Source organism: Haliaeetus leucocephalus, unplaced genomic scaffold (genome assembly GCF_000737465.1).
Source record: "Haliaeetus leucocephalus isolate CR32 unplaced genomic scaffold, Haliaeetus_leucocephalus-4.0 Scaffold362, whole genome shotgun sequence".
NCBI classification, from domain to species: Eukaryota; Metazoa; Chordata; class Aves; order Accipitriformes; family Accipitridae; genus Haliaeetus; species Haliaeetus leucocephalus.
The window spans coordinates 10,056,383-10,073,620 of record NW_010972798.1 but is presented as its reverse complement, the minus strand read 5'-3'; the positions used below and the strand labels follow the sequence as shown (position 1 = coordinate 10,073,620).

The 17,238-nt window shown below is 43.1% G+C and overlaps 1 protein-coding gene across 1 annotated transcript in view; it reads left to right on the top strand.

Annotated features, from left to right (window-relative positions):
- Window positions 1-17,238, top strand: part of MB21D2 (Mab-21 domain containing 2) — a 59,949-nt gene that overhangs the window by 614 nt on the left and 42,097 nt on the right. The gene's annotated exons all lie outside the window — the stretch shown is intronic.

The window sequence follows — 17,238 nt, the reverse complement described above, 5'->3', positions numbered from 1 at the left end:
TCAGAAACCAAGATTTTCCCCCCCCCCCCGCCCCGGACCGCTTATTTTGGTTATTAGACCGGCTGATGCTTGTACAGGAGCATCCCCTGAACTGCGTTTCTTGCTTAGGTTGCAAAACTTGCTACGAGTGGAACAAGTCAGATTGTGGCAGGGGAGTGCTCATCTGCGTGAAACTTTGAATCGCGGGCAGGGATCCCTAAACCAGGGTAAAACATATGTTGGCCCTTGCAGAAATCACCTGGGCTCTGGCATGACTAAGGCTTCTTAACATTAACAGTGGAATGACTAACAACTGTGATTCTCTAGCTAGTCAGTTCCTGATCAATATTTACATTGTTTTGACTAAGAAATCACTCACGTAAATGAGACCCTCCAGGATACGAAAGGATGCTCTTTAATATGCAGGTTGGACCTTGAAATCAGTCATCCAAGTTTGAATCAATATCTCAAACATTTTTACATGTAAAATAAGAACATTGGTAAACAGCAGGTGTGGTCAGTGAATGGCTCTTTGTAGCTCAGAGGTGTATATACACCCTTGAAGCACATTTGGCACAAACCAAGTGGATGGTCTACATGTACAATGTGAATAACCCACATCACTTCTCATTCAGAAGCACAGAGCTATCTTATTATAGCAATATATAGCAATAATAATTATTTTATGTATCGAGGGGTAATCACTGTAACAGACCACTTCCTCTATAGCCTTGAACATACCTACACTCACTAAATGAGAGTCTACCTGTCCAGCTGGTTATCTTGTAAGGTACCTGGATAAGTATAATTGCCTGCTGCAGGTTTTGCACAATTTTGTGTGTGTATTGCTTTTTCACCAAGGGCTGGACAGGATATAGCAGACTAAATTTAGCTTGAGAACAAGGACAACAAGTTGAAAAGTCAGTAGCACGTATATTTATAGTTGCTGTTATAAATATTTTTCCCTTCCTGTTTAAAAAAAATTATGTGGTGAAGCCATGGTTGCATCAAAGCCTGCAGGATTTTTGTTATTGAAAACCTGATCCTGTGGAAGTCATCCACTATTATGATCTGATACATTTTTCAATTGGGGCTTTAAATAACTGGCTGAGGAAGCAGGGCTGGATCGGATGAAGCGAAGAAGAGTGGAGAGAAAACAGCCAGAGCACCAGTTCTGGGTGTGTGGCTAGCAAGTAGAGAAAGCTTTATATGATCCTGTTTAAGCATTACTAGTCTTTGCAGGGGACAGGGACCACAGCATTTCTTCCTGCTTCATGCAGGAGAAGGCAACAGAAGACAGACAGAAGAATGGGCTGGAGCGTGCCTTGTATTTCTGCAAATGTACCCTAATGCCTTGCTGTTCGTGAAAACAGGGAGCCTTAGGCTGTTTAGAAATCATGTAAATTAATGTGGCTGTCGTTGTTAATATAATGGCTGGGAGATGAGCATTGCTGAGTTTTAAATGTATAGACTAAGAACGGGGTTTAAACAAAAGCTGTATTTCTGTTTAAGTTATGCCTGGCAATTTTCAATGAGACTTGTTTCTGAATAAAAGAGACTTGAGGACCAAGCCCAGTACAGAAATGGAGGGGGGTTGTCCGATTTGTCTGGATTAGACCCAGAGGTTGTGTTTGTGGATCAGACCCTTCTTAGCCAGAGAGGCTCTTAAATCTAAAAGGATTTAACTTATTAATAAATAGCTCTTTCCCCTGTGCCTGATCCCTCCCATATGTACAGCTCTTATCTCTTCGGGTGATGATAGGAAAATTAAACGTAGCTTTCCTGATTTAATTACATTGGTGTGTAATTGGTGGATGAATGATAGGCGAGGAGACTTTGTGCAGATTCTCAGATGTTTGTACTCTGCATGGCTCGCCCTCTAGGTCAGATCTTTGCTTTCTATTTATATTAACTCTTTTTCATCTGTGTTGTCTTGCCCTGGCTATTAGCAACTGAACTCTGGGAGATCTCAAGAGTTGGGCTATGATAAAATTAGGGAGAGGTGCTGCTTGTCATGCCTTTGTCCAAAGTCTTGTGGCCCAAGCATTAGAATAGGACTGCAAATGACCTACCTATCTGGTGGGTGAAGTGAGTATTTTCTGAATGTGGGCAATTCCTGGGCATTCCATTCATAGTCACCAAGACCATATGGTCTTGCTAACACCCTGCACTGAAACAACAGGTGTCTTTTGGTGCATTTGCTGGGTAACTTTCCTGTACTCACACTGAACTGTGCCTGAGAATTACTTGTCTCTTTGACACAGGTATAAACTGAGCCTCAAAGGAAGGGAGGGCTGTATTAATCAAGAAAAAGAATGGAGAAAAAACAGTCTTGTGTTCTGGGCAGCGGGCTGGCTGGGAGTGATGGAGAGACCAAGTCTCTGCCTGCCAGTTGTGAAAGGAGCTAATTACTTACTCTCCCTGCATCTCGTTGTTTTTTTTGTTTGGTTGGTTTTTTGTGCTTAAAGAGTGATAAAGGAGTATTTTTATCAAGTGATATTACAGTCAGTGATATTTTGATTGTAAAGCACTTGCTGCTATTGTGATGAGAGGCGCATAGCACTTATATTAAAAACCTTTTAGGGGTACCTGACCTAGAGAGTATTGTTCCTGCAGTACAAGTACTTCTAGGAAACTTCTTTAATAAATACTACCTGTCTCTTTCTGTTCAGCACCCAAGAAAAAAGTGTTTTAATGCACAGATGTGCTAGGCTTAAAAAAGCCATATATTATGGTCTTGGGAACTAGAACATTGCATATTAAATAACCCCTTGAAATTTCTAGTGCTACTGCTGCCTCAAACCAGCTCATGTTATTAGGGATACTGACTCTTGCATTTTACTTCTTAATGAGAGAAGAGAAGAGAGGAAGGTGAGATGAATAAATACAGACTATACAGAGCTATTTCCTCCACTCCAGGTACACATTGGCGTTCCATCATCTAGAGCAGTTTTCAAGCTCTTTAGGTTGGTATTTTGTTTCCCTTTCCTATCATGAGACTTTTTCTTCTCTGTAGAGTCAGAAGAGGGATGCTCAGGACATTTCATGCCATTCTCTTTCCTCTCATTGCCCTCTCCCCGCCAAATCAGAGGAAGGACTGGTTTAAATTGGTGCTAAAGTGGCCTTTTTTATATTCTTAAGGCCTCTAGTGTATCTTTTTGTCACTTCAGTGGTTGCATCTGACTTCTGTGGGAGCTGCCCACCAGGACAGGCCACACTTTGAGGATTTGCAGCCAGCTGCAACTTAGAGCTGTTGACAAGACCTTTAGAGAGCTTGTATCAGCACCTGATACAGGAGTGATGGTGAGCCTATTCTGAGAGCATTTCCCTTTTATCTGCCCGGTGCTGAGCTGGGTGTGCTAGCAAGTGTTTGTGATAGAGGCAAGTCTCATAGTGGAGGCAGAGCTGGCATCAGCAGAAGATTTCTGCTGCCAATATGAGCTTCCCAAATGGAGTGAGTTACCCTGCTGGGCCTCTGCATCTGTAGCAAGGCTTCCAGCTGTTTCTTGGACTGATGGGCCCCTAAAATATGTGCAGTGGCGGTGCAGATTGCTGTGCTGAGAACACAGGTGTCCTGACAACAGCTTGCTCTTATTAGCATCTTCTACAGGAGAAGCATTCTGCGGTCCTCCCCTGTTCCCGAGGTCTGTGTAGCTGAACAACATCAGTAGTGTGACTGTTGTGTGGGTTTGTGTGGCATTTTTTCTCCCTTTCCCTACCTGGCATAACTTGCTGATGAAACCTTCTATTGTAGATTAGATTTCAGGCATTGTTGGAAGCGTTACCTGTTTGTCTGTGATACATCATGGAAATTCCCTGGCTTCTGTTGTGGTGTGGAGCTGATGAAATAGCAACAGGATCGGAGCGATCTCTCTAGGGTTAAGTCTTTTGTGTGTGTGCGCCTTTTCTCAAGGGAAGCCAATCATGATAGGAGCTCACTGTACTCTGAGGCCTATGTTAATAAAGGCTCCCTGCTGGCATTCCCTGTGCTGCTGAATGCATAATGCACAGCTGTTAAAAACAACCTTACTGTATTGCAGGTTTCATTTCTGGCTTCTGTTGGGTCTCCTCTCCCTGCAGGCCACATGTTTCTGTATTTGCATTTGAGGTTGGGGGGGGTTGTGTTGGTTTTTTTCTTAAGGGACAGGGTACTAGGCTGGTAAAGTAACCCTAGCAAGGCATTGGTAGCTTTTGTTTGGTTATAGCTACCTGAAGTCAACCAATTTCATCTAACTGGGGATTCTTGCTGTGTAGCTAGTTAAAAAGGATCGATAGCCTCCTCTGTCTCTTTGTTCAAAGGGATTGCTGCTCAATGTATTCGTGCAGTGAAAATAGCTTGAAAATCTCTCAATTTTTTTTTTAAGATGCTGGTGCTTCACTTGCTCAACTACTGTTTTGAAACATTAGGGTGTGATGCAAAGTATTTAGTGTAATAGCTAGGAACATGTCCTAAGGGCACAAATTCTCATGGCAGGCTCACCGCCTGTTCCTTCAGTCTGTGGAAATATTTGTAGAAGATTTGGGTGAATACTTGCCAAGCCCAATTATGCAATTATGTTTTAAGGGCAATTTTATAATTATAGTGGAGGATGGTAACCAGGATACATGAGTTGTTGGGTTTTTGACTTTTCCTTTTTTCTTCCACATGACTTCTCATGAATGCTAAAACATTTGGAGCAATTCTAGTCAGAAACCAGTTGTTCAACTTTCTTTTAGGCAGCTGACTATTTTTATAGGTGCAGCTGAATTAAAGACAAATACGACATTGCTCAGGAAGGCTGGATGACCTGTTTTATTATAGCTTTGGTAATTTAGAAGATGGATGTGTACTCAGAGACCCAGAGCAGCCCACAGGCAGAGTCCAGTCTAGAGGAGACTCAGGATGTAATAGTCCTGCCCAGACTTCTCAAAGGGTATTTCCAAGCTGTGCAAGTTTTTTGGATAGTTGGGATTGTCTTTTTTAATTTTTATTCGACAAATGCCAGGTTCCTGTTGGCTTTGACCACCTCCTGTACAGCTAAAACTTTTGCATCTTTTCTTGGGCCTTGAAACGTACACTCTTGCTCCTGTGCACGTCCCCGTCCTTTTGCTGCAAAGATGGTTTTCCCAGGCACGTCTCTGAAACCCTTCCCTGTGTTCCTTTCTCTGTCCCAGCCAGACCCTAGGTGACTCTGCAAGATTGGTTAGGTGAGAAAGTGCCAGGAAGAAATGTGGTTAAGGCCAAGAGATTAGCTCTCACCTCCAGTCAAGGGGGCTTCGGTTGCAAGGGCTGCTTCAGCATGGCACTGTGAACAGTGGTTGAGTTGACAACTGCACCTCCAGGCATGTCTGTGTGAGACCCTGTGGTGGCAGCTGCAGGTAGAGGCTCTGCTTTGTCCCTCGGATGTTGTACTCGCAGAGCGTCCCTTATTGAGAAAAGAGGAGTGTGCCTGCACGGGAGCAAGGGTGAGAGAGCTGAAAAATGACCTTTAGGTGGATATCTCAAGTTCTTTGCCCAAGTCTTGTTCTGATCACTAGTAGCGTGATGTGAGTTTAGGAGACTGAACTGTAGCTTTATTGGAACTTGCAACCATACTTCATATGTTCCCCATCCTAACTATGGATTTTATATCCAGTGAAGGTTTATGACTTCTGTTAGCACAAACCTGTCTTACTGTCTGACTAACAAAAATATGAGGGTTGGCTTCTTTTTTTGCTAATGCAACTGGAAGGCAGCTTATGAGACATTAAAAAATAAATCTTTGAGCAGCAGCTGATGTTCCAATTGACAGATGCTGCTATGGATTTTGCTTCCTTTAGTGAAGAGAACTCCACTGTTTGCTTTCATTTCTACCATTCTGTTGCATTCCCTTTTACTGCAAATAGCAATTGTCCTGGACTGAGTGGATAAGTCTGCGCGTGGTACTTCAGCCACCCTGACAGGTCCCTGAATCATATACTTCTGCCTTAGATAAACTTTCTGCAGTTCTTTCAAAGCACTGTTTCAGTGACTTTCTGGTTGTAAGGGAATCAACATGTGCTGTAGCATTCAGTTTAAGGAAGATAGATTCCTTTCTGCCCAACATGTTTGACTTTTGAGCTTTGAATAAACACTTGATGCTAAGGAAGTTACAACAATCCTGTTGATGCATTATATTTCACCTGACAGACAGTATGATTTTAATCTAATTTAAAGCATTTAATTAGAAGATTGTTAATGCATTTTGTTATGAGCCTGCTGGTGTCGAAAGTATAATTTGCATATCACTGAGTGGGGTGATTAATTACTTTAAGGTTCATAATATCCCTGTCTTTGAAACAGCAGTGGTAACTACTTCCACCCACTCATGTTTAGGGCTGTGGGCAGAAGTTGCACAGCACTGGGTGGCTTCAGCTTGTAGAACAGGAGGTGGGTGGCACCAATTTCACCCTAAGAAAATCACTCTGTAGGTGAAACACCGAGTCAGGACACCCTAGACCTATGCTCCATTCTGAGCTGCCCCCAAATTTACACAGACCTGCACAGGTTTCTGAATATAATGATATGTAGTGGGACCTCGGTACTACCAGAGGCCTTCCTCATCTCCTGTGCTTCAGCAATCTGTGAAAGGTGGGATGGTACCAGGACAGTGGAACATTGTGGTGTTGCTGTTCTTCATGATAGGATGGTTTAACCATGCAACCCTCTGAGTCTGAAGCTAGAAAAGGAAGTCTGTTTTTGAGAGCCTAGCCTCAAAAGTTACTTAAATAGTGAAGGCAAATAGTTGCTTTGTCTTTGGGTGTTGATCTAGTGGCTTCAAGCCCCTGAGAGAGAGATTACAACCTGACCCAGTTAGGCAGTTCTAGCAAGTAATCTTATTTTATACTGAAGGGATCCCAAAGCAAAACTGGGACAAATTAGTTTAAAGAATGCACCTTGACCACAGTCTGCATGCTGATGTAATTTGGCAGGGTAAGGCAATGCCAAGCAGTAGAAGGCAGCAGTTGGGGACAGAAAACAAAATACAAGACATGGCCGAAGCTAGAAGTCCTGCTGGGATAGCCATAAGGAATTGGCAGAGATTTATTTTTTTTTGTCCAATGATACCCTTCTAAGGTAATGATTTAGATGAAAAGTAGAGATGTATGTGTGGGATGTTGTTGGTCTGCTTAGATCTTCTCTACTGTGGCTTGCAGTCAGACCATGCGGAATTTCTTCCACCCACTGACGGAGTGAGAGTTCATAAATGATTTGGTCCAGAAGTGCTGAGCAGCTGGGGAACGCTTGCAGTTGCATCTAGAAATAGCAAAGTCAGTTCTTGCTTTACTGCATAGTCTGTTAGGCCATGTGCTTTTTCTGTTCTAAAATGTCTTACCTCAACTCTCCTGTTGATGTTGTCGGATCTTTTGACACTGTTCCACACCTCTCTCAGGGAAGGATGTTTTCAGTCAGTGGTGCATATATGACCTTGTTTAGAAAATCAGGTGCTGAGGTTGTGAGGAAGGAGTTGTATTAAACAGCTATCAAAAATGCGAAGACAAACATTGCAATTAGCTTCTGTGCTTTCCCCTTCAGCACTTCTACTCTTTGCATTTTAATGGATCTCTTGAAGAGCTGGTGATGCTTTGGGTGACTTCTCTTGGAAATGAATGCTGTGCTAATAGCTCTGGCTGGGCCTGATCCACAGGCAGATGCTTGGAGATATTTCATGTTTGTTTTGTACCTCACTAATTAATGCATAACTTAGTGGTAGATCGGCAGGAAAGCTGCGTTTGCTGACACTTCATGATATAATGATTTAATCCTTTGTGACACATTCCTGCTGAGTGTCAAAGCTGATAACTCTAATCTCTGTCCCTCGCTCAGTGCGACAGGAACCTGTTCTAGAGGGCATTTTGCAGGAGCTTGCAAGCTCTTGTAGGTACTTTGCGACCAATTCGTGTAAACTTTTTTTGTACATTGCCACTCTTGAATGTGATTGTATAGGATTGCCTGGTGCACTGAGGAATCTGGAGTTGGGTGCAAACAAAGGAGCTAACTGACTGCATTCAAACGAAATAAGGCTTGTCCTGGGAGGAGGAGGGAAATACCCTAATCTCCTTTTAAATACACTTCCTTTGCCAGCTTTCAGAGTGGTGTGGTTATATTGATTCAGAGGTGCCTAAACCCACTGCTTTTTGTTATATATGATTCTGAAGCCTGGGTATGGATGCAGATCCTCCCTCTGTTGCAGCACAGACAGTGAATTGCTGTTTATTTTAAACTTTTGGTTGAATGGTATTCATAAAACAATTTGCAGCTCTGCAAATAGAGGAGGGAATGTCACTGTAACAACACTTCAGGGGCTCTGTTGCCTTCTGTCTCTGAAATTTGCCTTTTGAAAGTTGCATACAGTGTGCTGAATGGCAGATCAAGTATTGATATTGGCCCCTTGATATTAGGCCCTCAAAGCTTGAGTTGCTGAAGTGTCTGCATTTCATAGACAGTAGGGCAACCGTGTGCTAAGCAATCAGTAACTTGAGGAAAATAAGAGGAATGCAAGTCTCTCTGCAAGTGCAGCGTGTCTCTGAACAAGCTGCACCTTCTGAATGAAATGCCCGGGTTTTTTTCCAATGTGAAAGCTGTAGTGCACACCTAAGTGCATTATTGGGAAAATAATCTATTACAATTTGACTGAGCATGTCAGAGGCTTGTTTTATGTGCTGAGTTGTCTGTAAAAGCTTGACCCGGTACCTCCAGTTCTTCCCGATATCCCGTGAATTTTGTGAATGTGCAAAGCATGCAGTCTAGGCAGCAATGTTATACTGAAAATAACCACTTTGACACAGGCTTGTATTATCAAAGAATGACTATGTCTGTGCAGTTATTTTAATTATCTTCAGGAGGGATTCATATGTGCCATATAATCACTTAGCAAAGCTATTTGCACATTATCAGAGCTGCAGAGTTAAGTTACAAGTTAGTCTGGAAAATCAAAGTTAAAAAAAAGTTATTTGATCTTCTTAAACCTAAATTCTGGTTCTGGGAACACAGGGCACTGCTGAGTTAATTTAAAAACTAGACAATCCCTCTCACTCCTTCACCCAAGCTGCAGACAGGAGGTTTAGAATCATCTTTTTATCTAAGCTGCTTCTTAACAATGCAGGTAAAGAAATCGGTGTCTAAAAATCTGCTCTTACGCTGAGACCAGTCTTGTAAGACATCGCTTGTGTATATGAACCACTCTATTGTGCTAGCCTATGTCACTCTGAGTTCTCAACTTTTTTAAAGTAACCCTTTCTTTACCTTGAATTGTGTACATGCCTTTAATTTGTTTATGTTCTGTCTTACTTTGCCCCAAACAAATAATTTCGGTGAAAGAGATTTGCTTTTCAAGGCCAGTGATGACAGTGCTTTGGAGTGTAGAAGAGTGCTGTTGAGAAGTGATATAACCCAGGTTTGCAGGTGGAAGTTTCATCCCTTCCCAGCAGAGCTGTTCGACTGTGACAGGCTTCGCTGGGCTGAGGCCAGCCCTACTCGGCGAGGATTGTAGGAGCCCTATGGAAGAGATTTCTGTCTGAGTGAGACAGGATCAAGGGAGACAAATGAACAAAATCCCCAGACCCACAGCATGTTGATAGACCTCCTGTTGTTCTTAATTCGCGTCTGTAAATGGCACTAGTTTCCGCTGTTGTGCACCAAGACAATAATAAATAACAATCCTTAGCGTTTATATACCACTTTACAATTTTCAGAGTGTTCAACACACATTAACTAATTCAGCTGAGATGCAAATATTCTGTGAGCAAAGCTACTCTTCTTGCTGCCCAGGGGAACCTTTGGTTACAGCTGGACCAAGCTTTTTTTTTCCCCCTTAACGGGTGCTGTTGGCAGGAATGTTCTATACAGGGACAGTGTCTACCTTCCTGAAGTTTTTAAGCCTTTGCATGTACCCCTGTTTGCATAGGAATTGGACTACTCCCAAGTCGTATGTGGTACTACTAAGAAAATTATGCAGGAGACTTGCCTGTACATTTTGTGCTGCAAATATGCAGACCCACAGTTAACAGATTTGTGGTTTCAGAAGCTATTGAGTTAGCAAAGATGTTGATGCATTAAGTGCATCTTTCTGTGCTTGCATAAGGTGCCTTGGGGGAACAACATCTCCAGTGGACCTCGAGCTCAGGAGGGGAATAAACATCTGTCAGTTCTGACTACACTGGATCGTGAGACCATGTGCTGAAGAGAATTAAGGATGCTTGGTGGACGGCTTTGGTCCATGTCTCACTAGATCCAACACCTGCTAGAGCACCAGTCTGTCTTTTGGGGCAGAAGAAAGGCCAACAGAAGGCCTATTGCCAGGCAAGAGATGTGTTTTGAGGGCAGTTACAGACATTATGTCCTACTGTTCATAATGCTGAATCCCAAACATGGAGCAATACATGCATTGGCATGAATTTAATTTGTCTGGCATTTGACTCACTTTCTGCCTTGGCATTTTGTGTATGTGTGTAAAGCTGGTGAGAGGGAGTTTGATGCATCTCTCTCTGTATCTTTGAGCTGGGCAGGATTGGTTCTACTTTCCATTTGTGAGAAGAGCATCTCTTTTTAGCATTCCATTAGGGTGACTAGCATAAGCATCTTTTTTTATCAGGTCACATAACCTGGATGTAGTGGTTTACCTTGGAAATAACTATTTGGTAGTCTTTGTAAACTGATGCCTGGTGCTGTAGAACTGCCCGCATACTTTGTAGCTATAACCGTCTTTCTAATCCATGAGGTTTAGTTATCACTAGGTGGTGGCACTTCTGGATTGCCTCTTTGTCTAACCTTTTGGTAACTTTCTTTTTTAGAGCCATGCCTGCAGGTTTGACCTCAAACTGATTCTGAAAGAACAGCAGATTATAATTTTCATATAAATGATTGTGTGAACAGGAACACCATTAGCCTCTTAGTGACCTAATTACACAGGGAGGTAGCAGTGCATTTTGAGATCAAAACTCTCATCTTGCTACAGCTTTCCCTTCAGCTAACAGTACATGGGAGAAGAAGAGACTGTTTCTTGCAGGTGATGATTTCTCTTTCAGTGGCTTTGATATCCTCATTTTCTGTTTGAAGTTAATGTGCAGATTGCTAGGTGGCGTCACTCAAAGTGACTGACTGAGCTGCTGTTGTATGTGAAGATGTCTCCAAGACAACTAATTTCCTGGTCAAACAGCACGTCGGCTTCTGCTACAAGACATTTTAAGGGAGCTGGTCAGCTGAAGGAGCAAGACATTTTAAAGTTTATTATTAGCACTGTAGCTGCCAAATACAGCTCAGAGTCTAAGGCTGAAAATGTTCCTATTAAACACTGCAAATGAATAGCTTTAAAAAAAGGATTGTGTGATTTGACTAGCAAACTGATTTGTCAGAGAAGTTCTACCAAATAATAGGAATTAAATCTCTACCTTCACAGTTCATTTTCTTCCATTGCTATACGTGTTCCTATGCTGGAAGCCTAGGGAATTCAGGGACCTTCTTTCACTCTTACATTTTGTTGTTTTATGTCCAGACTTCCCTGCTACCTTTCACCTCTGCTTTTTTAGTATTAGTGTGCCATATTTTTTCTAAAATATACCCAAAAATCAAATGTTTGTTTCCATTTCTCTTCTGCTGTAAAACTTGGAAAGGTTTAGTGACTCTTTCCTGTTCTGAAGTTAGGATAAAATAAGCTTGAAGCATTGGATGTTTTTTCCCCTCTTTTGTCCCCTCCTCCCAGTCTTCTTTGTCTCCAGAGGAGCAGTGTTGCTGGACAGGTGTAGAGCACTTATAAGTATTTTTCTTCTGCATTTCCATTTTTTTTACTTTTCTTTATAAAATACTCTTATGCCCATCCTGTTTCAAGGGACTCAGTCCAAACCGAAATAAAAAATACCCACATTTTTTCCTGCCTTCCTTGCAAGGCTTGGCTGTACTGCCTAGCTGAACAAACCCCATCTTTGTCTTTGCTTTGGAATAAGAAACAAGCAGGCTTGTTGATTCCTGCTGCATTAATGCTATCCTCCTCCCTCACGCTGATGTAGTGGTTATCAGGGGGGTAGGGTGGAAGCTGCTTGCTGTTGTTTTCCTGAGACCTCCCAGGAGGCTGGTGCAGTGTGGATCTCCTCTACTCTGGCCCCAGACACCTTACAGCACTTACTCAGGCTGTAACGACTGGAGGAACATAAGCAAAAACCGCTTTGTGCAATAGTGGGTGGAGAGAGGACGCTGAGGGTGCTATGCTGAGAATGCTTGAAGATTTTCAAATGAAAGTCCAGGAGAGACAAGGAGCCGTATCCATGCCCTGACCTCTGTCCCATGGCACATCTGAACCTGAACTCTCAGCTAATAACCCCTCAGCCACTAAGCTGCCTTCTCTGAGCATGCCTGCATTCGGTGGGGAATTTTAGGAATGTGGACTTCAGCACCGCGTGGGGTTGCTGCTGCTCACCCTCTGTTCAACCACGAGCTTTAGAAGCTGCAGGGAGGTTGATATTGCCACAGTAAAGCCCCATTGTGGTTGTTTGCAACATTCTGTAACTAAAGATTTATTTTCCCGGGTAAGGTTCCATTAGAACAGCAGGAGCCAACATCTAAGAGCTGGAGAGAGGCCTCTTCCCTTCCCTGGCACAGCACAGCTTCACTCCTCTCTCCCTTCACCATCCCCTCTCCCAATCCCTTTGTTTTTAAGGCATTAAAACTTTAGTGACTGGGATGTTGGCAAGGCTGTAGATAGTGGCGTATTGCCCCAAATTACAGGGGCAATTGATCTAAGGAGGTAAGAGGAGAAAGTCTGTAGGAGGATGGAGCTGGTATCACTGATGCAAACCTCTCTCTTTTGATGTCCCCTGCGTGCTGAAGCAACCCCATCTTTAGCCTCCGGCTACTTGAATTGTTCCTGTCGGAGGACGTAGGAGGTCTGCTGTTGACCCATATGGGAGGAAGGTAGGAACTAAGCTGGTCATACAGGCCCCACTGCCTGCTTGGCTTTGTCCACAGCTCTGTGTCCTGTGTTTCTTTGCTGTGTGTGTGTCTCACGCAGCAAGGCAGCTTGAGGCTGTGGGTTTGTTTCGTAGCAGGTATGGTAACAAAGGGTGAAGGAATGCACTCCTTAGCCCCTGTCTCTGCTTCTGGTAGATGGTAAAAGGTCCTCCTGTTTGCTTTGAAAACCTGCTGACAAAGGAAGGCAAAGCAATTTGTGTCCTCAGCATGGCAGAACAACCATGTGACCAACATCTCTGGAAGATCCCAACAGTGCATCTTGGCATCCCATCCAAACTCTGTTTGCATGGAGTTCCTACACATGCAGGTGTTCTGTGCCACCCTTGATAACTAGGCAGTGATTCAAGCTATTTGAGATGCTAAATGCAGTCTTAGAAGCAACCCAGACCCAAATGAGAACCCAGTGTGATTCTGGAGGAAAATGTAAGGTTATTTTTAGGGTTGTTGCTATTCTGTTCTGCACCAAGGAGGATAATGCTCCAGTTTTGCACTACAGTTCAGCATTGTTCTGCCTTATTCCTCATTTCTTGGTCCCATCTATTTTAACTGGCAAATGTTGGTTGTTTGAGTACCTCCTTTCCTGACCCTGTGTCTTCTCATCTAGGTGCTGGACAAAGATGTGGTTTGAGACAATCCAGGGCTTGTGTTCTCTACAAAATACACTTAAAATCGTTCCTGGTCACCTTGCAGCAAATCTATTTCTGCCCTGCTGATGGCCTGGCTTGCAAGCTGAAAATGTCTAGATAGAATTTATTATGCTCTGACCATTAAATTTTAAACTGCTTTTAATGGTAGATGTTAAATCACTGCTGTCCCAGTTCCAAGCTCTGTGCAAAATTTCTGAGTTCTTAGGCAGGCATTTCCCCTGCCAGCAACCTTTGGTTTCTGAGAAGGACAACAACAAGTTACAGGGCTGTTCACAGGACAAGGAAGCAGTAGTTTGGTGAAGGACCTGTATGCTGGCCAACATCCAGGCATCTGTCTGGCTCTAGAGAGCAGAGCCAGGCAGACCTGATAAGGCTGCGATGTGAACGAGAGGTGTTTGTATTGGTGTCTGGGTGCAGACACTCCACTGGGACAGAGTGATTGAGTGGCTCTGCTCTTGGCTTTGTTCCTCCCGATTGAAGCATCTTTGAAGCAGCAAGAAAACTGAATTTCAGTGTTTCAGCACTGAGCTGCTTACAGCAAGCTATTTCATTTTTGTACATATCTAATAAATACTGAACTGTTCAGTGTTGTCACTCAGTGTGGCTTTGTCCTTTGCTGCTGGCAGCCTATGTATAGATTTCCCTTGAGACAGGCGAAACATAGCCATGAAGTCCTATGACTCAGTGTACAGTGCAGGCTGCTTTCTTGAGTATGACGTGAGATGCACACTCTTCTAGCTGAGGCTGTTTTCTGTCTCCTTTGCCTGGAGAGCACTAAAAGCACTAAATCAGAATCCAATGTTTCTCAAACCACTTAATAGTCCTAAAGCCCATTTCAGCTACTTGCAAAGACAGCTGTGGCAGGTGGGCAGGAGATGACCTCCTTGCCAAGAGAGGGAGATGTCGCCTTCTGTGTTGCATGTGTTTGCAGAGGAGGCAGAGAGCCACCCGGGGCTTCCCACTCTCAGGCCTATGCATTTCACACTGCTTCATCTTCCTCACAGTAGCTTGGCACAGGGCTTTCCTTTTCATCAACAGGAGTACTATTTAGTATGTTTTGCTTTCTTTATTCCAAAGCTGGACATCATACAAAACAGTCATCCAAGACTAGGCTGGTGGGAGATGTTTGAGATCAGCATATCAAAAAAGGCTGCAAAATTTTACAGTATGCTGTGGCAGAGTTTTCCAGGGCTTGTGCTTGACTGAAGCAGGATAACGCCAGTCCTCAACGCAGTGTTTAAAACCACTGCTCATAGCAGTGTTTGCAATGATGGCAGATAGAAGCAAAGCTCTGGACCAGAGTAGCCAGGAGCTTAAAGCCGTCTTGTATGTGATAATTTTCCTCTTCTGGAAGATCTGCGTACTCTCAGTCTGGGGTTATTTCACTTTGCTTACAGTGGGAGAGGCAGGCTATCATCAGTAGAGACTGGTGATACTGGACCAGGGGTTTAAGCAAAACCACTTTCAGCAAGAATGCTTCACCTGAGTGGGTCTGCCTGTCTCAAGATAAGTGGAGGCTCTGACTTTTTCTGTGCTCATTCTCACACCTGTAAAGTTTGAACAGACCGTTTTAACGGCGCTGCCGTATGGCTTCTTCCTATATTAGAAAGGAAGGTGCTGAATATGGACATCCCAGTGTGCGTGCGTCTGTCTGTCTGGACCTGTCCCATCAATTAAACAGGAGCTGACGTCATATTTGAAGGTCAGCTGTTTTATAACCTAATATCACCATTTATTTTCCTCTGGGTTTATTATCTCCCTCCAACCTGCAGCTCGGCACCATCTGGTGCAGGCACACAAGGGAGAAAGATTAGAGGAAAGTAAAGCAGCTTTGTTCACTTCCCCCATTGCTTCCGATGTACAGAGGAGTCGGCAGCCTCTTACAGTATTGAATTTTAAGTGGTGGGAAGGGCTGGATCCTGTTAGCTGTCTAAGGAAGGGAGAGATAGTATGTGCTTACCAGTGATCTGTCAGAAGTGTCTCATGATTCCTAAGAGACTTACTGTGGCCACAGAGTGCACTTTGCTGCATTTTATTTTATATTTAAATAGTCTTGGGTTTTTATGACCTTTTTTTCCCAGCACCCACATTTTCCTTACCTGTAAATTGCCAGAAGTGCTCCTAAATGAGGTACACACACAGTGCTATCCCAGACTACAGTCTGCTTTGGTAGTGAAGTGCTGTGAACACCTGAAGTGCATTTATACCTCACAGAGCCACCAGACTGACACACAGCAAGCGTGTTCTGCCACACAGGGGGAGCTTCATCTTCTGTGGTGGCATCTGTCTCCACAGACCAAGGAGTTGCATATTTACTTGTCCAGCCCCAGACTATGGTGAAAATGCACCAGTTGTTTCCATTTCCTGGGCAGGGTTGGGTTTGCACTCAAGCTTTGCCCTCTCTCCCATCCTCCCTCCCTCTTTTTCTCCATCCATCTGGAAGTGTGATTGCTTTCTGTCCAAACTGCATGGTGATTATTTCTGTAAAAGCAAAGCTCTTTTCTTTCCAATAATAAAATGATAATAATTCAGGAATGCTGATCTCCTAGGCCAGCAGGATTACTTGCAAACTGACATCTTGTTGCTTCACTTCAATGTTGCAAATTTTGCATTTGGGCTATTTTGAAACAAAATGTCTCTAGACATAAATAACTATTGTATTTAGCTGTTTGGAAAGGATAGCTAATTGGTGCATGCTGGTTGGATATGAATATACAAGCCAAGTTATGAAAACATTTGCGTGACTGTGATTCATGGTATGTACGTGGCGCTGTATCATAAGGCATATAATGTGCATATAGGCTGGGTTTTGTCCACCTTTTCTTTGTTGCTGTGTAGCATTCTTCTAAACTGTGATTTTTTCAGGTCAAGGACACTTTGTACAAATTCCTAATTACTGGAGGGAGGTAAGCTTGGAGGCTTTGGGGGAGGTTTATTTTTATTTTTACTTTTTTAAGAAAAAATAAAATTAGTTTCTAGCCCCTTCCATTATATGAAGAATCTTGAACTAACAATGGTAGACAGTCAAAAGAGGAAGATTTATTTGGAAACAAGGAGGTAGTTCAGGGTTTTCCAGTGCTTTAGGTTTCGCTCCAATTTGTAACAGAAAAGCGTTTGTCTCCTTTCACACATGTTCTGATGCAGTTCTTTCCACTGTAGTCTTTGAGGATGGGACTGGAATTTTTCCTCTTCTAAATCAGTGTAATGTACAGTGTTTCTTCAATATTTGATTCAGCTTTTCCTGTACCCAGCATCTTGATTTATACAAGGTTCTTCCTAGGGAAGATCCATAGTAAATGGAGCAATGGTTCCTGCATTTCTTGACAGGTTTGTAGATTTTTAAAGTGCACTTTTCAAAATAGGGAGACAAACTGAACTCTGCAGATGACAGTGAAGAGTTGGGAAGACAGATGCACACAACAGAGGGCCTGACCAAGTCACCACAATCTTCTTAATGCGAAACTTTGCCACCTTGAACTGAGCTTGAAGATGGTACTAGAGATTCTCATTTGCAGCTTAACTCTGAAACCAACTGTTGTATGTCCTTCTAATTGCCTAGAAAGGTGATTGCTCTTCCCCACCCCCTATTTTGTTTTTAAGACCGTTCTTGAAATAATTTTGATCGCTTGGTCCACAGCAGTTTATAGCACA